A 26,174-nucleotide genomic window follows, 5' to 3' on the forward strand; every position below is an offset into this window, starting at 1 on the left:
TAGAACCGCTCGGCCACACCGGCCGGCATGAAGGGATCGGTTGATACGATACATTCTAATACATCAAGGCATCACCAGTTTAGTATTGGAGGGAAGTGCAGGGAGTTAAAATCATAGAGGCCAACAAATGAAAATTGTGTCCGCCTAGGCGGGCCTCATGACGCTACAATCAGTTCCAGTACAGCACTCGTGACTGCCGCATCGCGGTTGCGAAGTGGGGCCGAGGCAGTTTCAGGTAAGTTTTACAGTCTGATGATAATTTACGGATTTGTAGTTTTAGCTTGATTATTTCCACTATGGACAAACGGTAGTTACTGTTATTCTGAAGAAGGCTGGGTTATCCCGACTGAAACCTTGGTAAATTCTGGGTAAACGGAACAGCTGAGGCTGTTGATCATTAAAATTAAAATTTATTATATAGTATTTGCTGAGTGACTATTTTCTACTAGCTGTTGAATGAGATCGCTTTACTAAGTTTGTTCTGTTGAGAATTAAAAATGTACATTCTCCTTGTCTTCAGAGTATCAAGGTTTATCTGTCACTACCTATGAGAGTAGTCTATACTTCTTTGTACATATATCTATCAACGACATTGTAATTTTAGGTCCGTCGTTGCGGTGATTCACCCTTGCTAAATTATAAAAGGAACATACGTCTAGGTTAGGAGATAACGCTTGGAGCTGGCGGCAAATCATGAGTAAATTTTAATCAGATTCAAGATTCATTTTAAAGAAAGGGAACCGCCGCTACCTCCTGATAAATTCTTGACAAGGTCTCCCTGCAAATCAAAGCTACTCACTTATTTTACAAAACAATATCATGAGAAATCCAATGTAGTTGGTACATTTTCCGCTGGAGGCGTCACATCTGCGACGCATTGAAAGTAGTTGCAACATTATCCGCTAGAGGCGTTACCGTAATCTTGTTTATCGTTGTCAACTATCCTTGCGTACGGACTGGTACTGAAGTTCGGCACACGATGTGTACAAAGAGAGCAAATTGTAGAATAGATGAATAACGTTGGGCTACGTACCTTGTCCTTGGGCGGCGTGACGTGGTAGAGTCCCCGCTGCGGCCACATGGCTCTGCGCCATCACGGCCACGCAAGGGCGCAGTGCTGGTCTCCGCTGCCACGGCGCGCTAACCTTGCAATAACCGCCGAGACGGGCACTTTGTTTAACACCGAGATCACTTAGTTCACTCCCTGGTCCAGGCGCTAGAAAAGGAAGAGGAACATTAGCCCAGGTCTAACTAATGTTCCTCCGTGGCAGCTGAGAGGCTGATCTGCAAGGAGGGGGGCTGTAGCCTAGCAACGGCGCACGCAATCGCGAACAATGGAGATTTATATATGTTTTGCTGAGACACGTCGCTCTGACAATGAATAGCGGCGGTCCAATACCGAGGAGGTTGTATTCGACGAATTAAAAATGTTGACCGGTTCGTACAACTCAACACGAAGTCCGCTAGTTCATGTCACAGGAACGTGAACCATATAGGGAATCGGGATGGAAGCAGTGTGGTAAATTAACGACCGTTGGTTTGGTACATCGGCCCGCCCACGAAGGTTTAAACCTGATTAGACAAATTCCAGCGTGCTTCTTGGTCTCTGGCTGACAAAACAGGGTGGTTGATGTGGTCTTCAGTCCAAAGACTGATTTGATGCAACTCTCCATGCTACTCTGTTCTGTGCAAGCCTCTTCATCTCAACACACATCCTGAATCTGCTTATTATTTTCATTTCCTGTTCTGTCTCTCTCTACAATTTTTACCCGCTCACGCTTCCCTCCAGTACTGAACTGGAGATCCCTTGATGTCTTAGAATGTGTCCTACCAACATCATTAGTCGTCACATCATGAATTGTAATCGCCCCATCTAATATTCAGTATTCCCCTATGTCACCACATTTCAAAGGCATGTATTTTCTTCTTGTCTAAAACTGTTTATCGTCAATGTTTTACTTCCATACATGGCTGCACTCCATACCAATACATTCAGAAAAGATTTCTTGACACTCAAATTGTATTTGATGATAACAAGTTTCTCTTCTTGTCTCTTTTCTTGTCATTGCCAGTATACATTTTATATCCTCTACAATTCGAGCATCATCAGTTATTTTGTTGCCTAAATAGCAAAACTTCATACACAATATATATTTATGTGAAGATGGTATCTGTTCTTTCGGACATGTGACCATGCAGCTCGTTAGAATTAAATGACAATGAAATGAATATCCATAGCCGCATACAGGCGTTGATATAAGTCAACGGGGATAGCTGAAAATGTGTGCCCCGACCGAGACTCGAACCCGGTATCTCCTGCTCTGCTTACATGACAGTCGCTCTAACCATTTTTTTTTAAATCTCATTTCGCTCTATATTGGTCGATGAATTTGTTCGTGGCGGACGTCCGATGACAGCCGTTCAGGATCTTTGTTGATCCGTTCTCTCAGTTTTTTATTACAGATGGTAGCTAACCCTCTGAACGAGCACACTGAGCTACCGTGCCGGCGCACAGAGGATAGTGAAATTGCTCTGGCACGCCTCCCGTGAGACTCACATTCGCAACTTATTGCGAATGTAATAAGTTGCGAATGTGGGTCTGCCGGGAGGCGTGCCAGAGGTAAGTCCCTGCAGTCGCACTATCCTCTGTGTCCTCGGTGGCTTAGATGGATACAGCGTCTGCCAAGTCACGGTCAGGGTACAGATTTTCAACTGCCCCCGTTGACTTATATCAACGCCTGTATGCAGCTAAGGATATTCATTTCATTGTAATTTCACAATATATATTACCTGCTGCTAACAAACTGAACCTTGCCCAATGCAGGTTGTATAACACAAACTGTAACTGTATGAATATGAAAGGATGCATCCATACAACCATTACTCGGTTTTGAGTAAATGTGATATAGTTAGAATAATTCATACTAAGAATACGCCACTTAACCCCTTCAAACCAAGTATCAGCGATGGCTCGATCAAAGTGGTTGCAGTTCTCAGGGTGTTCATCAGATATTTTGGTTCTACTTTTACTCTTTGTGTGCTGTACTCATGAAAATAACTGCTAGTAAACTACGTGCTTCCAAACAAAGATGGCATGTACTGTGCAGCAAGGGATGTGTGTCTCTAGGCGGGCATGATTTGTTGAAGTGCAACAAAGAGAAATGATCAAATTTTTCTTATAGTTGGATGTGAGACTGCAACACTACGCATGTCATTTGAAAATCTTCTGACAGCGTACCTATGTTATTTGTAGAAGGTATCGCATAGATACAAAAATTTCCATTACTTTTTTTTTAAATACTGAAATCGATTTTCAGATTCTTGCATCAAATAGAAAATATGGCTGCCCATCTTTTGGATTATGTTTATCATAACTTAAGATAAACGGAATTCGGTGTATTTATTTATTTATTTATTTTTTTTTATACAGGCTCACTACTTGGGAATCACTGATATTTGCTTTGGCCAGCATGCAGCCCGCGGACCACGGATTAGACACCCCTGGGCTAAGCTGTGTCGCGGAATGAACTCACCTGCATGGGAGCGTCGAACTTTGAATATAGCAGGCCAGGCCTTGATGAGGAATCCCCGGAGAGCTCATAATGCCGTATCAGCGGCGGTTTACGAGCTTCCGTGTTCCGGCGCACCCCGCGGCCAGGCTTTCCGTAAACTTGCCCCTGAAGTTGCTCCGCTGTTGGCGCAAACGGCTCAGAACTTTCCAGAGTTTACATTATCGGGGAAGAAGTGTTCCCAATTTCCCAAATTATCCGCCGGCAGTTACCTGTTACGTTGATCCGGAGTGTTTTACAGTCTAATCATTACTTTAAACAAGATAGCTGTAATAAAAATTTCTGCTGTCCCCGGGGTGACGCCACTTTGTTTTAAAGTAAGTGCCTTTACCTCGTTAAAAAGTAAACGAATTTTCAAACTATTTTATTGACTAGCGAAAGGGTGAAGGTAGTATTTCATTCGTATGCTAATCCACTATCTAATCAAGAATTACAACGTATTTTCACTTCCACAGAACATGCTGTTTTTCAAACCACGAACAGATTATACAAAATTTAAAATGAAAAAGGGATTTATTGTGTAGTTTACAGCGTGCTCCAAGAAAAGCTCACATATTGTGTTATCAGTTATCTTGCTGGTAACTGGTTTTCATTCTGTCTAATTGGAAGTATCACAGTGTCGCCTTAAGAAATCCAGAGATATACTCGACGAAACAATAAGTTTAGAATGAGGGATACCACAGAGGTCGCTATTCGGACGCTGTTGTTATATGGAAACGATCTGGTATCAAATATCCAAAAAGCAGAAGCAGCTCTTTTTCCTGACTACGCAAGTCTTACAATGAATGCTAATGGAAAACATAAGATATAAATAAAGTTATCTTGAAAATTAATAACTAGTTGCCTACAAATGAACTGTCACTGGCTGCAGACAAAAACAGTACTTGAAATGCAGCGCTACACAAGACCTGATCACACTATTAAAAATAATCAATGAGGGTAAATCCATAAGTGAGACAGAATACTCTAGATTCTTAGGTGTTTATATAAGAAGCTGAACTGAAGCTACATGTTACAGATCTTCTGTAATGCTTAAGCTCTGCGACGTTTGCAGATTTATGAGAGGAAAATAAACTGTTGACACATTTTTCCTATTTTCATGCACTAAAGTCTTATAGCATCATATCCCGCAGCAAACCGACACTGTAGAAGAAAGTATTTGTTGCACACAACGGCGAAATAAGAACAATATTTCGTGTCCACTTTAGAATCACTACAAAGAGTCATGTATTCCACTTCTTTACGAAGTCTGTTGTCAACAGTCAGTCACAGTTCCAAAACAAAAGTAACATTCATAAATGTAATACTAGAAAGAGGAATGACCGTCATTCGGCCATAGTATGGTACAAAAAGGAGTGACGTATTCATTCAAGTCTTTGACCACCTACAAATTTATAAAGGGTGAAAAGTATTTAAACCGACAAACTCTGGGAGGTTGTAGAGGACATCAAAACAAATATTTTTCCCTTATGTCATTTTTTCCTATGAGGAGTATTTAAACAGGTAGAGGAAGACCTCTCTGGCGGTAAATTAATTAAACCAACAAACATATTTCCATTTCTTTATGACCAAGAAACAACACATTAACACAACCAAATTTCAGTTAGAGTAGATTTTCAAAAATGCCTCCATTGACACGTAGACAAAGGTTACACTGTCGGATCATGTTCTGTCTGACACGGGCAAAAACCACAGGAGTATCCTGAATTGTCCCTGCTGCTGCTACTGTCTAGGCAATTAGATCCTCTTCTGATGCAACTGGGGTTACGTAAATAAGGTTGTGCATCTCTCCACACACAAAAATGTCCAGAGGGGACATATCTTAGGATCGAGCAGGCCATGATACAGGACCACCTCTGCCAATCCACGTTTCTGGGAACCGCCGGTCCAGGAATCGACGCACACGACGACTAAAATGTGCTGGCGCTCCGTCATGTTGGAACAACATGCGTTGTCTTGTAGGGAGCGGGACGACTTCCAGCAATTTTGGCAATGGTCTGGCAAGAAAATTGTAATAGTGACTGTCATTTAATGGCCTAGGTAGCATATACGGCCCAATTAAACAGTCCCCAACAACACCGACCCACACATTAACGAAGAACCGCACTTTATGAGCGCTAGTAACTGTGGCATGTGGGTTATCCTTACTCCAAACATGCAAACTGTGCATGTTGAAGACTACATCACGCCCGAACGTTGCTTCATCAGTAAACAACACAGAGGATGGACATATAGGATGCATTTCACACTGTTCCAGGTACCACTGCGAAAACTGTGCTTTGGGTGGATAATCAACTGGTTCCAGGTTGTGGACACGCTGTAAGTGAAATGGATGTAACAATTGCTCTCTAAGGACTGTTCTTACATTCGTCTGATTCGTCCCCATGTTACGTGCAATTGCACGAATGCTGATTGAAGGATCCCGCTCCACATGCTGCAAGACAGGTTCCTCAAATTGCAGCGTTCTTACCACACGATGGCGTCCCTGTCCAGATAATCTGCTGAATGACCGGGTCTGACGCAGATGTTGGTACACAGCAGCAAAGATCGTATTATGCGGGATACGGCGATTAGGATATTGTTGTTGATAAACCCGCTGTGCAGCTCGTCCGTTGTGGTGCGCTACGTAGTACGCACCAACCATATCAGTGTAATCACTCCAGGTGTATCGCTCCATTAGTAAATAGAGACAATGCACTACTACACTGCTGGACAGCAGCTGCCTACAACTGAAGAGCGTAATACGCCCTCTAACAACTGAAGAGCGTAATACGACCTCCACCGGTTTAAATAATCCTCAAAGGAAAAAAATGACATTAGGGAAAAACATTTGATTTGATGTCTCCTACAACCTCCCAGAATTTGTCGGTTTAAATACTTTTCACCCTGTATAAAGTGAGAGGCACCCACATGCCTTGCTCATACTGTGGCATCAAGCAGTCAGGCCTGCAAGATGAGTGGTCTGCCAAGCGAGAGGATTCATTCTTATTTATCGAGTAACATGAACTCTCGTACTCACAATTAAGTTACAAATAATCCTCCTGTATGAATAATACGCAACGGAAACGCACATCTGACTATCAGTGATTTACAGAACTCAGACTGTTCACTACGCACTGGCAATACCACATTTTCTTTATGTCTTTTATTTAACGGCTTTTATCAACACGTGGCCACCGCACTGAATATGAATAGCGCACACATTATAAATTCGGGACATCATGACAACATACAATTCGAACGAAAAGTCCACCAATCTTTTTCTTTTCACTATCTTATTTATTCCGATAAATTCTATAACCTAAACACACAAATTCTATGACCTACAACAATCACATGAGAAATTCCGCCGAGTGGGCGTGGCTTTACATTGGTGAATCTCTATATTATGGTCTCGTAATTATTTAACGCTACAGTGCACTTTCTGGATAGGATGGTGGATCTTTTATTATTTCTCACACTTCGACTCTCACAATCATCATCACGAAACTTTCCTACAGACCGAGCGGTACAGAAGGAACAAGCATAACCCATTAATCTTTTGAAACTACCTCGCTACTCTCCCATGCAAACCACACATACCCAAATTACATGACATACACCAAACTACAATATGAAATACTACACAGGTAATAGTCACAACATTATCACTTTCAGCTTTCCCACTTCAATTAATATTTATTCCAGTTTCACACGACACTGCCCCACTTCGTAATTCTACTTTCCTACTATGAACTCTGGAGATATATGCACGTCTTCCTGTGCAATGCAAGCCAAGTGGCGTTGCTGGATAGACGGCCGACTCACCTTGCTTCTCTCCCAGAGTTTGAATCTAGCGTCACACGGAATCATATCACGCAAAGTAATATTAAGAACATATTCATCACACACGCGAGTCCTCAACTGATACCATGGACGAGAACTTCTCTTTATCTTTTGTCTCATACACAGTTTGAGACTCACACAGTACTCACCACGTGGAAGTACTCGTCTCTAATTTCAAGTCCTGCACACGCCATTTCTTAAATATTTCAACTTATTGTGCACACGCTAGTAATTCAGCTGAACTTAAGCACACAGAAGTATTTCTACTTATTGCTACACGTGGTTTCATTGTGACCGTTGGTCACTTCCGAAGATTACTACAATCCCATTAATATTACCTGCCTGACATTTAATTCTCCCCACAAAAGTTCCTAAAATAGAGAAATTATTATTTCAAACTACTCTTAAATATTCCACATGCATACCATGTTTCCACTCTTTCCTCATTACGGAGCACAACTAAAACAGGTCATCACAGCACAAGATCCAGCGGCAGAGTGCTGAAACATGGCCGTTCTCGAGGTCCTCTCGCACCTCTGCTGAAGTGGGGGAGCACCTTGCTACCGTATTGGTCAGCCACATTTCAGGCGCTCAAAGCTCAGGTAAGTTTCATTTCTTTGGTCCCACCAAAGGGTCGTCTCAAAGATGATCATATATTCACATTCACTATCTGCGGTTAGCAGACGACCATACATTCATTCATTTCACAGATCTCACCAAACTGGATGTAGGGATTTACTTTGTGGGAGTGCACATGTGATCAATTAAATAAATAAATCGTCATTCTTTCCCACACTGGTATCCGGCTTCACTGTATTAATTGAAATTGAGTTATTTTACAAAAAAAATGTGTTGTTCTGACAAAAATAATGAAGTATGTTGTACCTATTTTCAATGTTGGGCGGTACTGTACCCTTTCAAAAGAACTTATTAAATAATAAAATTACCTTCCAACACAAACTAAACTCCCGCTCCTTGCAAGAATTTTTGAAAGCGCGCGCGCGTGTGTATGTGTGTGTGTGTGTGTGTGTGTGTGTGTGTGTGTGTGTGTGTGTGAGAGAGAGAGAGAGAGAGAGAGAGAGAGAGAGAGAGAGAGAGAGAGATAACGATACCACCACGTCCCTAATGTTGAAACCTGAATTGTAGGAATGACTTTTAGATCTCTTCTAGATGAAAAGTTGAAAATCGCATCACATATTCAGTCTGTAGCCGTTTGTAATGTGAACGCTTGTCCATACGGTTTCCTAGGAATCAACATGTTCTGTAGCCCACGCGTGTTAATGGAATGTGTATTGCTTGTCTGCGAAAATGCGACACGCTATCATGCCATCACCGATATACTCTTTGTTTAAAAACATTGCTTCACTGTACTGTCTCTTTTTACTTTGATTTATTCGTTGCAAGTTGAACCATACTGTATTTAGGAAATAAAATTTGGTCACATCTGTTGTATATTTTGTGGAGTAGATATTCACTTTCTGCTACGACTGGTAGGAGTAGATATCTCTTAAAATTAAAATTTAAAACGTTTTGAAAAAAAAAGAAGCTCAAATGCTCTGTGAAATTGTATGTCTTAAATTAAGAAACAAGACAGACTGGAGAATATTTGAGTCGTTTTTAATTTTTGCTCGAAATCACACACAGAAAATGAAATGCATACTGAGAAAACGCGTTCACTTTCCCGGTGTTTAAAAAATGCTCTATAGAAAAATTTTCATGTGTAGGACGTAGATGCCATTCACAGTAGAGTGCGCGGCCTATACAATCCGCCAGATTATATCCTCTAGCACACTTTGAAATTCGAAGATTCTAAGTTTAACACTGAACTTCAGTTTCTCAACCAGCACCTCATAAGGTGTACATTATTTCGAGCATCATTAGAGGGGCCCATCAAATATTTCTCCAGTCTGTTTTACTTCTTACTTCCAAACAATTTCACACAACATTTGACCGTTTTTTTCCATTTTTTTATTTTCAAGCTATTTTCATAAAGCATGAACTTTTTGATACCTCAGTTTGCCTTCCTAGTGTCTTCCGTTCGCGAAATATCCTAAATTTAGTGCTTGATTCGAAGGAAACGTTTTTGACTGTTGAGTATCACACCAACACAACCTATTACGCGTAACATAAACAGGCCTTGAAAATATGAACTTTTTGACAGTCCATTTACACCGCTAGCAACAGCTGCTCGTTAGGTATTTCGATTTTCCGTTTTTCTCTTTTTCTTAACTACTCTGATTATTATCAAGCAAAATTAAAACTCCCACTGATCAATTCGATGCCCCATTTGCCCATTTTCCTCTTCGTTTGACTATGAAAATTTGGACAAAACCCACTGCATAATTATAGGAAGGCTTGTTTCTGCTCCACTCAAACCTTTGACCAAAAATTAAACAGTCATCCTACGACTGGTGATAGTTCCAAATCAGTAACTACCACAGTAGTCAGACGTCGTATTTCGGCATTGAAGAGGGAAATTTGATATTTAAACATTTTTTTTATTTTCGATATCTGCTTGCTAGGCGTTGGTTGTCATTTCATCGTCCTTAACATAAGGTCTACAGGATTTTTAGGTACATCAAACAAACGCATACACAAAAATTTCACTGAATGAATGTTCTGTGGGATATACAACTCCAGTTGTCAGACTCAACGTGGGCCCCTAAAAATTGGTTTTTAATAAATGATCCGTTTCTCTTTAAAATTTTACGATTCATGTCCAGCTGTTGTAGCACAGTTGCACATACCACTAAATCAGTGCTGAATTGTTGGAGGAGATTCCAAGAACATTATAAAGTCTGTATGAACACGCAGCGTATACTAACATTCACTCAGTAACCAATCAGGGGTGCGTCTGCCTGCACAGTCACTTCTCTCCATCAGCAAATAAACACAACAAACCACCTTATGGTGCCTGGCGGAGAGTACTGTGTGCACCACTGTCACTTCCCCGTTCCTATACCACTCGCTAATGGTGCATAAGCAGAACTGTTGTTGGTAAGTCAACGTGTGAACTCGAAACACACTAATTTTAACTTCATGGTCATTTAAAGTGATACACGTAAGAGGAAGCAATATACTGCTTGTCTCTTCTAGGAACATACGCACTCGGATTTTATGGTAAACCACATCATGATGCAGAACGTCCTGTTGTGGCATCTGACCTTGTCATTGGCTAACCGTCCGAGCGATGCAAACGTGGTTTTACTAGACGAATCTGTGACGAAATGCGCTGTTCTTCTTTTGATCGCCCCCTACTTTCTCCAGCAATTTAAATTGGAACGGGTCACAACATGGCGAGCTGTACACAAGAAGAGTTCTGTATGCTTCCTCATTGGTGGGTAGACTACTATTCTTGAGGATTCTTCCAGTAAATCAATTTGACACATGCCCAGTTTAGAACTAATTTTATCAGGCAGCTCCACTTCCCTTCGTTCCAGACGCATTCTCTCATAGATATAACTGCGTCCGGCGTTCGTGCGGCAATCGTGTAACCATCTTTCTTTAGTATTTGAATTCTGCTACCTCTACCTGGTTTTTCTAGTCCGCTTCTGTTTTCTACCTATTTCGACTTTTCTCTTTAAATGGTTTCCTTTGTAGGACCAACTTGTTGTCCCTTTGTATGACCGTCTGTTAAGAACCCTGTTTTCTCAGGAACAAGCAGAGATATAAAACTGAAATTTCTATCAAATGGCTCTGAGCACTATGGGACTTAACATCTATGGTCATCAGTCCCCTATAACTTAGAACTACTTAAACCTAACTAACGTAAGGACATCACACAACACCCAGTCATCACGAGGCAGAGAAAATCCCCAACCCCGCCGGGAATTCTATCAAATACAAAGGCCTGCGGTACCTTGGTATTGTAACAAAATTAAGTTTTTATGTCAAAGCAGTCGAAAAATACGTCGATTCCTGTCTTGTAGTGTGATATTCGCAAACTCACTCGTCCAAAATATACGCTTGATTAAGTTTATATGCAACCCTCAGAACGTGCGTCCTACTAGCGCTTGCCCGTTTTATTTCTTTTTTCTTTTTTTAATATCTAGCTTTTGTCACCCACCCGTCTTTCCTATGAGCCTGATACTCCGTATAAATACACCTTTGCTATAGTGTCCCAATATACGCCGTTCACTCGAACACAAACAGACTTAGTTTTATTCTGTTTATGTACTAGAGAAGTTTTAATAATTAATGCAACACTTTTTTCTCGTTTAATTTTGGCCGAAAAAATTGCGGAATTTGTTTTGGGATATCGTGGAATATTCTGCTTCAGTCCCTATGGTCTCATCAAGTTCCGATGCGTGGCAGCCCTATACATAGCCTTCAAACTGACGTCCGTAGCGTAGGTGCGTTCCAAGTATGCAGCTCATTGAGTTTTTTGTTGTTTTTTTTTTTTAATGGAAAACCAGAGCATCGCTGGTATTCATAGACACTTGCAGAGTGTCTACGGAGAATTGGCAGTAAAAATAAAAGCACGGTGAAAAGTTGGGCGAGGAGTCTCTCCTCATCGCAACAGGGTCACGCGAACCTGTCCGATCTCCCCCGTGGCGGCGCGCTGCACTACCAAACATACGTCCAGCAGTGCAGCGAGGTATTTGATTGTGATCTGTCGAATGAGAATGTCCACACTTTCCAACATTGCAGGAGTCACAGCGTGACTTCTTCACTATTTTACGGCTGGTCATGTTACACACATATGTAATATTTTGCATCAACAATGCGCCAGCGAAATATGTTAACAAGAGTTCCAATTTTTAGAGTCCAACAATTCTGTGTGCATAGTGTACGCTCTGGTATAAATGGTCAGATAGAGAATGGGGACGGTTATTACTCAACTAGCAGGCAGTTCGGAACGCTACCACTTTTAGGAACATAATTACAGTTCATGTACAGTATTAATAATTAATCCTAATATGGCTCACAGTATTGTCTTTCATGTTTTTTTGTCAGAAGATGATCATCTTTTGTAGATCGTCGCCTATTATACCGACATGGCTAAGATAAAATTGCGTTCGTCATCCAAGCAGCAACTCGGAATATTCGTCCGTATCCTTAAGCTTTAATTAATACTGATTAGCGTACACCTGTAAACTTATTGATAACTGACAATAGCTGCGATGCTAAGGACACAGCCGGCCGATGTGGCGGAGCGGTTCTAGCTGCTTCAGTTCGGAACCGCGCTGCTGCTGCTGCTGCTGTGGTCGCAGGTTCGAATTCTTCTTCGGGCATGGATGTGTGTGCTGTCCTTAGGTTAGTTAGGTTTATGTAGTTCTAAGTCTAGGGGACTGATGACCTCAGATGTTAAGTCCTATAATGCTTAGAGCCATTTGAACCATTTGCTAAAGACACAAGAGAAATTATCGCGAACACTGTGGGGAGTGCTATAGGATGGAGCAAAACATCTGATTATCAAAGTTTATGTTTCCTTCCTAAGAGCCGTACAGGCGTGTGCCATAATCAGTTTATAAAAAGGAAGGAAAACCTAAATCTGAATGGCCAGTGAACCACCGATTTCCCGAATGTTAGTTCAGCGTATTAACCATTGCGCCATCTTATTCTGTCATTGTTACGATAGAAGAGCTTTGAAGGATTGAACATGTCGGATTATAACAAAGTTACGTTGCGACGTTACCTAGGCTCGGGCTCCATAAACGAAGTATGAACCCCACATTCAATCGTACTACAAACCCAACTTGCTGATTTGATCAAAGCCATATGGTGAATTTTATGGGTGCAGTCGACTCCAGGTATTCGGTCCTTCACCTGTGCTGTCAAGTTTTGTTTAATTACGAGGCGCGTTTGGTAAGTAAATCAACACAATTTTCTTAAAGCAAGCTGCTTTTATTCGGGATTCCAATACACCATATTATTCCCCACTCTTCTGAGCACAAAACCCTGGTTTGCAACACTACCTCCGTTAAATGGGACGGCCTTGCGCCACCTTACAGGGAGGTCCTGTATTGTCGGATGGTTCCACTCTGCCGGTCGACGTCGGAGCCAATGTATTGCTGCATCAGTAAGCTCCCAATCATCCTCTTAATGCTTCCCTCGAAGTGCATCCTTAATTGGACCAAAGAGACGGAAGTCGGAAGGTGCGATATCCGGACTGTAGCGTGGGTGAGGAAGAACAGTCCAATGTAGTTGTGTCAGCTCCTCTCAGGTGCGCAGACTTGTGTCAGGCCTTGCATTCTCATGGGGGAGGAGGCGTTCGCTCGCATCGCCTCGAATGAGTGTCTCTGCACGAGCCAACACTGCAGGAGTCAGAGGTGTGTGCGCCCGGCCGGCGCGAGGAAGATCGCACAGGTTTGCGCCGCCTTGTTGCGATGGTTCACCCAACTCTTGTTCACTGACAGGTCTCCGTAGCCATGTTGCAAGCGACTATGTATATCTGCGATGTCCTGGTCCCCCCCCCCCCCCCGCCCCTCCTCAAAAGAAACTCAATAAAAATTCTCTAACGTTTAGCGGGTTACGTATGGTGCCGCCACCTATCGGAACTTCATGACACCATACGGGCTGAAGCGGGAATATTCCACATTCTCCCACAATAAATTCCGCATTTTTTCAACCGATATTGGCCGAGGTTACTTTAAGTTAGATTAAGTAGTGCGTAAGAGTATGAACCTGGACACTATTGCTATTTTAATTTATATTCGTATTAATTTAAAAGAGTTTCTGCCCCTTGCTAAATTTTGAAAGGAGTGTACTGGGGCACATTTGTATATGACCGCAGACCAAGAGATACTGCTTCTGGTCTGAGATTGTTATAGTGTTGGAGTAAGAGAGCGCTTCCCCTCAGTTGTATGTAGCCGTCTGTGAGGGTAAAGACGATGGAGTGGGCAGTTTTTGTGGTATGCTGTGTGAAGCCACAAAGTGTTAGATTAATTTAGGTATGGCTATATTGTTGAACATGGAAGCAGAAGTCTTCATGCAAGTAAGGTAAAGATGTTAAATAATTATGATTTTTAATTTTGCCAGCGCGTTAGTATAGATGAGTTAGCTGATAATTTGTAATTCTTGAGTAACCGTAGAAAGAACGTAAACTGTTTTTGAAAAAAAAGGCTAATTACATATTTTCTTTTCGTAATGCTTTACGGATATGTTAACAGAGCTATATGTTAACAGAGCTATATGTAATTTGATGATTTGCATTTATGTTGGATTAGTGAGGTTAGATAATACTCGCTGTATAAATCTCATTGTTTGTGAATCAATTGTGAGTAATGTAACTTCAGTTGACTGATGTTTTTGAAAAGAAAAACTTAATTTGCAACATGATTTTGCTAAAAAAACTCAGTGTTAGTAATTCACCACAATCAGTACCGCCTCCCTGTCCAGGTCATACATTTTTCAGAGAAGTTGCATTTTCATAAATGTTTCCATTTATCAGCCAAAACAATTTCATGGGCACTTCAAAAGATTACAGCCAGCATTGCACATCTCTGAGACTGTAGCTATCATTTATATGATAGACCACAATATGTCGCGTTCCACCGTTGCTGCTCTAGATGTAAGACAATTTAATTTATTTGTTATATGCACAGGGAATTAAGTTATTAGTTTTGAAAAGGGCCAGATGATTCAGTGCCTAAGGGGCTGAATGTATTTTTCAGTGACTGTATTTCTTTATTGCTGTTGGGAGTTGCTTTGCCCAATCAATCCATGCAAAGTTTTGCTGAGAATAACACAGAGCACGCATGCCACTTGCACTTACAATACGCAACACAATTCGAGTTCAGTACTCATTCTACACATCAGATATTCATTCAACGTAATCTTAAAAAGTTTATTTCTTATAAAAGAACTTTACGATTTATTTGAAGGCATGTTAATTTGGTACGACCACACGTGATAACACGAACCTTTCTACCATCTTAACAAAATAAAATTGATGACTTTTGTAGGGAATCCAATACGACTTAAAATTGTTGCGTAAAGAATCCCATTTTGAAGGAACTGTCGTGCTGAGTCCAAAACTGATCTTAGATTTTGAGAGTCTGTAGTATTTCCAGTGTTATAGAGGTTGTAATATTATGACTGACATTTTAGTATTGTTAACTTAGCCGATGCGTCTGACCGTGCGGGATAGCCGCGCGGTCTTTAGCGCCTTGCCTCCGTTCGGGCGGCTCCCACCGTCGAATGTTCGAGTCCTCCCTCGAGCATGGGTGTGGGTGTGTTGTCCTTAGCGTAAGTTAGTTTAAGTTAGATTAAGTAGTGTATAGGCCTAGGGACCGACGACCTCAACAGTTTGGTCTCATACGAGCTCATCCCAAGTTTCCAAGATGCGTCTGGGTCACGGTTGCTGCGGTATCTTTTGTACTCCAGAATCAACTAAATAAATATTACTTTTCTTTAAGTGAATATTAATATTGCGCAGAAGCCTGCTTTCTTAATTCGTGATACAATTTTTGGATCAGTCAAATTAGTTGGTCCCCCACAAAACATATTTTAATATTATGGTCTTTGGTTGCTGTAGATCCTAAATTCATAGTAGGAAAGTAAGAGTGATGAATTAATCTGGTATCAGCATAAATATGAATTTGTCACAGGACCCTTAAAATAGAATTTCAGAAGGATTTCTGACTTAACTGATATTTTGAAAGTTTTTACAACACAACTTTTATTTTACGTGAGTCTACATGGAATTGACTGAATAACAACGAAAAGTCACAATCACAAATACAGTAAGAATTTCCTACTTGAGGCAACAAAAGATAACTTCTAAGTTTCCCACAAGAGTCCATGGTAACACACATTCCAAGTCCTATTCCGATGGCGCAGACGTAGTCTTCCGTGGAGACGTCCTTGAGGTCAGTATGTAGCGTGAACTGACGTCCGGTGCTGATTCTAGCCTTTAAATAGTATTGGCCAGCCAATCACATGTTGGTGTAGTAATACTTTTTGCAGGCCATCTCGAATTCCCTCTGCAGGATGTAGTATGCAGAATGTCTGTTTCCAAAACAGCCGATGTTTAGCATTTCTTACGCCTTGGGTGTAGACAACCTCGGGCCTGTGTGGAGTTAGATGTGTTGCCGGCGAGCAGGGGCTAGCTTGGCGACGGCGTAACAATTTCGTATTTACGCTAGCAGCAAATAGTAAACAATGTTTGTTGTTGTCACTAATATGTCTTTTGTATATTTAAAAAAAGGGGAATGCACTCGATACAAATTTTAGTTACGGTCAAACGGTTTGTTGCTAGGTGTCGCAGTCGACATTCTTCCGATAATCAAAAACTGATTACGAGATTACGACACAGGTTGTGAGAGGTTACGGTTAAGGTTAAAGTATTAGCAATCCCTAGAAGAGACTTCGAATTTCGTGATTCGTGAGGCGTTATCTACAATCAGTCGGCCAGCAAGACGTGTAATGTGTCTGGGTGCGAGCGGAGCTGCGTGCAGGTTGCAGCAATTATTCTGCCTGAATCTCCCTGATGCGCCAGATGCCTCCACTCCGTGTTGTTGCCACGAGCGAGCGACAGAGAGAGAGAGAGAGAGAGAGAGAGAGAGAGAGAGAGAGAGAGAGACAGAGACAGAGACAGAGAGAGAGAGAGATATTGGGGGAGGAGGGGATAAAGGGTGGGGAACGGAAGTACAGAGTGAGGGTCGTCGGTGAACACGACCAGCCAATTAGAGCAGCTGCAACCTGTGCACACCGATTCACTGTTTCAGGAACTACGCCATAAACCGGTGTGCGCTGGGCTTGGTACGAAGTTTATCGTCAAAGGTCAGACTGCGAGTAGCTTGATTTTCGTGCTCACGTGAGTGCTTCTACTCCCATCCACAGCGAGGCGGCCATCGATTTCAACGACTGGAATGCAGCAGCGCGAGACAAATAAACACTAACAATGCAGTCCAATGTTTTTTGGAAAAAGTGGAAGGTAGCTTGTCAGGTCGTTTCGACGTCGGAATTATAAGAGGCGGAGGATAGATTGGTTGAGTATGCAGAAAGAAATTACACGTGGCATTTTTAGTGGATCAACCCAGTGTGGAGAAACAAGCACTGTATCATTTGAGAGATGCACAGGCGGAGAGTGTGCAGGGACTTATCCCAGTTCACTGTTACTAGCGGTACATCATAACCCGCCTGTTCTTATCATAAAATTATTGGCCCATAATTTAAGAATGAAATTAAAAAAGCTTTTCCAAACTTTGTCAACATATGCTTCACTATATCACTGTTTAAATGGTCAAATCTCTGAGTGATCAGGTGAATATCTTTCCCCAGATACATCAAAAATAAGTGGCGCTAAATAATGAAGCTAGAAAGCCAAAAATTCGTATAAAGCTTCAATTCGATATAAAAACTTTTACTGTGTGGCACCAATAATACCTTTAATGGTTTTCGAGTAACTTACTGAAAACTAAATTTCGTAACATAAACCTCCATATTTGTAGTAGATTATCAGTTACGTTAACGCTAGAAAGTTATTAAATCCAATAAATAATAGAGCCGTAACAAGTTTCAAGACTTTGATGTAAATAACAATAAATACAAGGTCTCTTAAAGTTGTACTTGAGAGGTCATGTTCTACTGACAGTTCCGTTCTAAAAATTCTAGAAGGCAAAGTTTCAATGAAGAAGGGCTAAAACTATTTCTGTGATTAAAGCCTACTTCATTCATAAAAAAACTGCGAAGATTCTAAATTAATACACAACAGTGTTATAAAGTAATATGCGTCCGAGAAAGTGACCATTTAGATGGTGCTACTTGGGCATAGAACAGGTGACAGCTTTGGCCGTCCGCTGCGCCCACATATAAATACGGCCTGAGAGGCAATGATTTCACTTCACTTCGCACCCAGTTATCATACGATCCGCGCCACTCAAACACCGGCGTACGCGCTGCCTCGAGCGACATCACAGCCAGGCTGAAACTAAACGCATGTTTTCGGTAAAAATAGGAAGTGAATTCGCGAGGACTGTACACCGTCCTGCATCGCTTAGATTTCGCGGAAGGAACTGTTTGTGTGCCGTCCATAATGTTAACAAAACCGCGTTGCAAGTGGTGAGATTATTTTCCATTTTTGTACGGAGCAATTAAGTCCGATTATTAGAAGTCAGGGTCGAAAGGCCATTTATTGGGAACTTACCGTAGGGTTCGCCTCTGAACTGGTCATAGTGCTGTTTATGATAGACATTAATATTATTATTATCAGGAAAAAAATGGTTCAAATGGCTCTGAGCACTATGGGACTTAACATCTGAGGTCATCAGTCCCCTAGAACTTAGAACTACTTAAACCTAACTAACCTAAGGACATCACACACATCCATGCCCGAGGCAGGATTCGAACCTGCGACCGTAACGGTCGCGCGGTTCCAGACTGTAGCGCCTAAAACCGCTCGGCCACACCAGCCGGCTATTATCAGGAATATTCCTACGTTGTACCTCTGAAAGTTAGTCAGATATATCAGTCAGTTAGAGGTTAAAACCTTCATTTATAATCATAGTTCCTGATCCCGCTGAGCAAACAGAGAGGAGAAACATTTATTTCAGGGAACAGAAGAAGAATACGTAGTTGCAGACTGGAAACTATGTTCATTATGTTCTCCGTCGCTTTCTGGCTGACAACAAAAATGGTTTTCAGGAGCTTGTAGAAGACGGCGAACAATATGTCTAATTTCTTATTATTAATCCCCCCCAGCATTCGAATAAACTGACTTTAAAGGGCCTGGACAAAATAATAAACAACGAGAAGCACAGAAAATCTTGTTAATAGATAGCAGGAGGCTTAGCAGGTAGTGCAACTGGTAACACAGCCCCAGATGGCGTTTTGCGATTTCCGTTTCAGCATGTCCTACACAGTTACAGATGTCAGGCGTGATTTTGTAGAAAATGCGGCATTGTAAGGATCTCGCATTACAGAATTAGCCTCCACAGGCTCCTGATCTCTCGGCGAGTATTTTTTCCGTCTGTAGAAACTTCGTCTATTTTTCCCGCTCCGACAGCTTGCGGTGAAATTGAACAGCGATACCGCAAGCAACAACAGTGGATGTAACAACCTCAGATACGCTGTCAAAAGCATGGAACGAGTCTGTATGTTGGTCGTGCGTCTTTTGGAGAGCACATTGAACATTCGTGAAACGTAAATAGAAACATTGATCCTAAACGTACTTTAAAAAGTGCTCCAAAGTTGCATGTGCATAAAAATGAGGAGGAGGAGGAGGAGGAGGAGGAAGAGATCTGTGTTTAACGTCCCGTCTACAACGGGGTCATTAGAGATTGAGCGAAAGCTGGGATTAGGGAAAGATGGAGGAAAGAAATCGGCTGTGCCCTTCCAAAGAAACCACTCGAGCATTTGCCTGAAACGATTCATATAAATCATGGAAATCCTAAACCAGGATGGCCGCAAGCGGGTTTGAACCGTCTTCGTCCCGAATGCAAATCTAGTATGCTAACCATTGTGCCACCCCGCTCGGTGCACGAAAGTAAAAGATATACCCTTGTAAAATGAGAGTTCTTTTGAAAAAAAAATTAAAAAAATAAAAATAAAAAAACACTTTGTAGTCCTACGCCCTACTTAATATATTCCAAGTTTCTCTCTTCTTTCATGTAGGAGACATAGTCTTGGAAAACAGATGAACCTCTTTGAAACCCCTTACAAAATGAAATGTAGAACGAAGTTTACACAATTCGCACACACAGCGCACCCGACGGTCCTCCCTAACGATAACTGACGAATCTGATGGCAGGACGGGATTCCGACCAGAAAACTGAAATGACTAGATTGTACGTATATCATCCAGTTGAATGTTTCACTGATGTAATGGAGGAAAGATGCAGTGACCGTGATGCGTTTCGCGGCAGGTTACAATTTTCTCTATCATGATTTCTGCTCAGGTAAGTATTATCCCTTCCTAACAAGAAAACGTCATCAACTTAACCCCATAAGAGGGCTTTTCTTTCGCCCTCCCATAGGTCGAGAAATGGAAAGCACAGCGAAAATAAAAATGTTTAGTTGGAATATGTGAAACGTCCCCTCTGGAAAATTATGTATTACTGTGCTGATAAACCTCTTACGTTATTTGATTTTCAAACAGCTGAGCAGAACTGAACGTGCTCAGACATTTCTCTCTTTACTTATTATGATCATCACTAAACTGACACACAATATTTTTAGCGCAACGCAATCTGACTTTCAATAATCCCCACAAAAGAATGGCCGTGACTAACAATAACCCATACCTTTCATGAATCACTTAGCTCACAAAAATCTTGGTTAATCGAACTACTACAATACAGCGACCGCCAATACTGCCAGCTAAATAAAATATTCTAACTACTTAAGGCACGAACTACTGATAGGCATAGTTAGGAAATGAAAGGTTTTGATAGAGAACAAACAATGTATTTACCTTAATAGTGTTCAAAAGTCATCATATGTATATCTATCAATTCATGACATCCATCTTTACAAATTTCCTTTTTCTGGCGGACACACGTCCAGATCGTCCTTTCTCAAAACTCTGGTACCTCTCTCTCCACATCTACCACTGCTGGACGCTCACCTCCAACTTCACCTCGCTAAGCGCTGTTCACATCCAATTATCCAACACTACAATAGCGAATATTCCAACAATGAGTCCAACCAGCCACAGACTGCACACAGCATAGTCAGTGATTTTCATACAGAGCGCTACGTGGCGTTACCAACATAAAAACCTAAACAGTCTTCTTACACATGTAGCTACATCAGCGTCCAGCCAAACCACTTCTCTACATAGTCGCCCCTCCGACTTATACACTCCTGGAAATTGAAATAAGAACACAGTGAATTCATTGTCCCAGGAAGGGGAAACTTTATTGACACATTCCTGGGGTCGGATACATCACATGATCACACTGACAGAACCACAGGCACATAGACACAGGCAACAGAGCATGCACAATGTCGGCACTAGTACAGTGTATATCCACCTTTCGCAGCAATGCAGGCTGCTATTCTCCCATGGAGACGATCGTAGAGATGCTGGATGTAGTCCTGTGGAACGGCTTGCCATGCCATTTCCACCTGGCGCCTCAGTTGGACCAGCGTTCGTGCTGGACGTGCAGACCGCGTGAGACGACGCTTCATCCAGTCCCAAACATGCTCAATGGGGGACAGATCCGGAGATCTTGCTGGCCAGGGTAGTTGACTTACACCTTCTAGAGCATGTTGGGTGGCACGGGATACATTCGGACGTGCATTGTCCTGTTGGAACAGCAAGTTCCCTTGCCGGTCTAGGAATGGTAGAACGATGGGTTCGATGACGGTTTGGATGTACCGTGCACTATTCAGTGTCCCCTCGACGATGACCAGTGGTGTACGGCCAGTGTAGGAGATCGCTCCCCACACCATGATGCCGGGTGTTGGCCCTGTGTGCCTCGGTCGTATGCAGTCCTGATTGTGGCGCTCACCTGCACGGCGCCAAACACGCATACGACCATCATTGGCACCAAGGCAGAAGCGACTCTCATCGCTGAAGACGACACGTCTCCATTCGCCCCTCCATTCACGCCTGTCGCGACACCACTGGAGGCGGGCTGCACGATGTTGGGGCGTGAGCGGAATACGGCCTAACGGTGTGCAGGACCGTAGCCCAGCTTCATGGAGACGGTTGCGAATGGTCCTCGCCGATACCCCAGGAGCAACAGTGTCCCTAATTTGCTGGGAAGTGGCGGTGCGGTCCCCTACGGCACTGCGTAGGATCCTACGGTCTTGGCGTGCATCCGTGCGTCGCTGCGGTCCGGTCCCAGGTCGACGGGCACGTGCACCTTCCGCCGACCACTAGCGACAACATCGATGTACTGTGGAGACCTCACGCCCCACGTGTTGAGCAATTCGGCGGTACGTCCACCCGGCCTCCGGCATGCCCACTATACGCCCTCGCTCAAAGTCCGTCAACTGCACATACGGTTCACGTCCACGCTGTCGCGGCATGCTACCAGTGTTAAAGACTGCGATGGAGCTCCGTATGCCACGGCAAACTGGCTGACACTGACGGCGGCGGTGCACAAATGCTGCGCAGCTAGCGCCATTCGACGGCCAACACCGCGGTTCCTGGTGTGTCCGCTGTGCCGTGCGTGTGAATATGCTTGTACAGCCCTCTCGCAGTGTCCGGAGCACGTATGGTGGGTCTGACACACCGGTGTCAATGTGTTCTTTTTTCCATTTCCAGGTGTGTACATTTATCGTAGCGTTGTACCATCCTTCCAGTACCCTCGTTATAGAATTAAGCCAGCTGTGCTTTCCGCCAAATCCCTACGCAGATCTGCAGCTCGCTGTCTGTGCCAAAGTTCCATCCTCATAGCCAGCGGCTCATGTGAATGCGAAGACATAAAAATCAGAGGGAGCCAAATCCGGGATGTATGATGGTGATCAACACACTTTCCACCGAAAACCCTGCATGAGCGTCGTTGTTGCCCCTCCAATGCGCAGCCCAGCATTGTCATTAAGAAGAAACCGCGAGACAGGATATGTTGGCTGCGTGAAATCTGGCGGAACCTCTCAGCAGTCACTTCTCACTTGGCAGGAGACCCCAAGCATCTTTATGTGTTCACTGTGCGCTCAGAACTGAAAAGTGTCACGTGACGCTGTCGACGAGCGTACTAGAAGTACTGCAGAACTCATCTGCGCAAAACCTACGTCGGATTTTCAAAGTGGTTTTAATTTCACGATCACTCGAAGGTTGAAAAAAGTAACACTCGTATTTTAGTGAGAGCAATCACTTGCAGGATATCCGCCCTAGCAACCGATCACACGGGAAAATTTCAGCCATTATTCTGATAGTACGAAGTTAGATCATCTGAAAGTACAACTTTTGAACTTTCGCGCGTATCGTTCGTTTGTCACTCTCTCCACCCCATTTCAGGCGCCTAAAGCCCGATCGTGATGTACTGTATAGCCGACTGACAACCATACCTATACTATTCGCAGAATGATGAAGGTGAGGGAAGAGGACAGGGAAGGTGTTTTGAAATCTCGTTCGTGACCAAGTGTGATTTTACGCGAATAATAGTAAGTTGCATAAACACGTATCATCATCACAGAAATATACGTCAAATATGTCCGCCTCCACAGCTGAGTGGTCAGTGCGGCAGAATGCCATTAGCGGGACCAGGGTTCAATTCCCGTCTGGGACTGAGTATTTTCTCCGCTCGGAGACTAGGGGTTGTGTCATCCTCATCATCATATCGTCGTCATCGGTACGCAAATCGCCGAATTTGTGCCAAATTAAGAGACTTCCACCAGGCTACCGGTGTTCCAACCAGGAGACCCTCGCCAGACGACATTTCGTTTCATTTTAACGATATTCTCATATTGATATTCTGCAGCTACTCTACTGGCCATTAAAATTGCTGCACCAAGGAGAAATGCAGATGATAAAAGGGTATCCATTGGACAAACATATTATACTAGAACTGACATGTGATTACATTTCACGCAATTTGGGTGCATAGACCCTAAGAAATCAGTACCCAGAACAACCACCTCTGACCGTAATAACGGCCTTGATACGCCTGGTAATTGAGTCAAACGGAGCTTGGATTGCGTGTACAGGTACAGCCGCCCATGCAGCTTCAACACGATACCACAGTTCATCAAGAGTAGTGACTGGCGTATTGTGACGAGCCAGTTGCACTGCCACCATTGACTAGATGTTTTCAATTGGTGAGAGATCTGGAGATTGCGCTGACCAGGGCAGCAGTCGAACATTTTCTGTATCCAGAAAGGCCCGTACAGGATCTGCAACATGCGGTCTTGCATTATCCTGCTGAAATGTAGGTTTTCGCGGGGATCGAATGAAGGGTAGAGCCACGGGTCGTAACACAGCTGAAATGTAACTTCCACTGTTCAAAGTGCCGTCAACGCGAACAAGAGGTGACCGAGACGTGTAACCAATGGCACCCCATACCATTACGCCGGGTGATACACCAGTATGGCGAAGTTGAATACACGCTTCCAATGTGCGTTCATCGCGATGTCGCCAAACACGGATGCGACCATCATGATGCTGTAAACAGAACCTGGATTCATCCAAAAAAAAATGACGTTTTGCCATTCGTGCACCCAGCTTCGTCGTTGAGTACACCATCGCAGGCGCTCCTGTCTGTGATGCAGCGTCAATGATAGCCGCAGCCATGGTCTCCGAGCTGATAGTCCATGCTGCTGCAAACGTCGTCGAACTGTTCGTGCAGATGGTTGTCGTCTTGCAAACGTCCCCATCTGTTGACTCAGGGATCGAGACGAGGCTGCACGATCCGTTACAGCCATGCGGATAAGATGCCTGTCATCTCGACTGCTAGTGATACGAGGCCGTTGGGATCCAGCACGGCGTTCCGTATTACCCTCTTGAACCCACCGATTCCATATTATGCTAACAGTCATTGGATCTCGACCAACGCGAGCAGCAATGTCGTGATACGATAAACCGCAATTGCGATAGGCTACGATCCGACCTTTATCAAAGTCGGAAACGTGATGGTACCCATTTCTCCTCCTTATACGAGGCATCACAACAACGTTTCACCAGGCAAAGCCGGACAACTGCTTGCTGCTTGTGTATAAGAAATCGGTTGGAAACTTTCCTCATGTCAACACGTTGTAGGTGTTGCCACCGGCGCCAACCTTGTGTGAATGCTCTGAAAAGCTAATCGTTTGCATAAGACAGCATCTTCTTACAGTCGGTTAAATTTCGCGTCTGTAGCACGTCATCTTCGTGGTGTAGCAATTTTAATGGGCAGTAGTGTATATACATGCCTCCAAATCCGAATGAATAAACTTAAGGAGCTGAAGAATTATTATGAAATGAAGTTAATGATTTTCGTTTACGATTTAATCATGCCAATGATGTCTAATAGCCCAGTTCCTGAAAATATACTTCTCTTCACTGTCAGCTTTAATATTCATAGCAAATAGCACATAACAGCCATGCTGATAATGAAATAGCGCTACTCTACTTCTTTAAAGACACACTAATTCGTTTCATTAATTTACAGTGCGTTTGTGGATAGCTGCATAAAAATGTTCAAAGCAAAGGGATCTCTGGCACTAGCTACAGGTTAGAAACAGCGCGCTTTGACACAACAAACAAAGCATGTTATCAATGCAAAAACTATGCTTCATAAACCTCTTACTCGCTCCACTGTACAGTACCTCGCGCACGGGCTTGTAAGCGGCTGCAGTGGGGTGGAGAGAGTGACAACGCGCCCTAGGAAGAGCGTAACTTCATAGTGTGAGAATTACGACGAAAATTATGGCGTGGGATGAAGTGCTGTACTTGAGATTTTTCTCCGTAAAACACTACGTCAAGTCGGTGATTTTTCTTCGTAAGACTAAATAATTGTCCCAGGAGGAGAGCTATCTTTACGCGATGCCTGTCCTGCTCAGCGTCCATCAATACCACGAAGAATTACATATTGTTTACAGTTCTAAAAGCAGCTCTGCAGTGCCTGTGAACATGCGTCGCAGCCTCGAATCCGAAGCGAGACGGTGTTAAATTGCCGGAACGGTTCGGACAAAATTGGTTGGTTACGCTCTGTGGCCCGGCCGTTGCTGGCTGGCAACGGCAAAACAGCCCTGCACGCAAAAGCCATCTACGATTCTGTTACTGACTGGTGATGGAAGTACTGTATTGCTATTAAGTACCAATCAAATTTAAGGTGGGGTAAGGTATGGTTGTACCATTAGCAAACTCAGCGCCAACGTCATTAGCATCCTTACTAAAAGTATTTCGTAAATAATATGGTTAGAATATTTAAAACTACGAACGTAGCCTAAAAAATATCAGCTCGGACA

Source organism: Schistocerca cancellata, chromosome 3 (genome assembly GCF_023864275.1).
Source record: "Schistocerca cancellata isolate TAMUIC-IGC-003103 chromosome 3, iqSchCanc2.1, whole genome shotgun sequence".
Classification (NCBI taxonomy): Eukaryota; Metazoa; Arthropoda; class Insecta; order Orthoptera; family Acrididae; genus Schistocerca; species Schistocerca cancellata.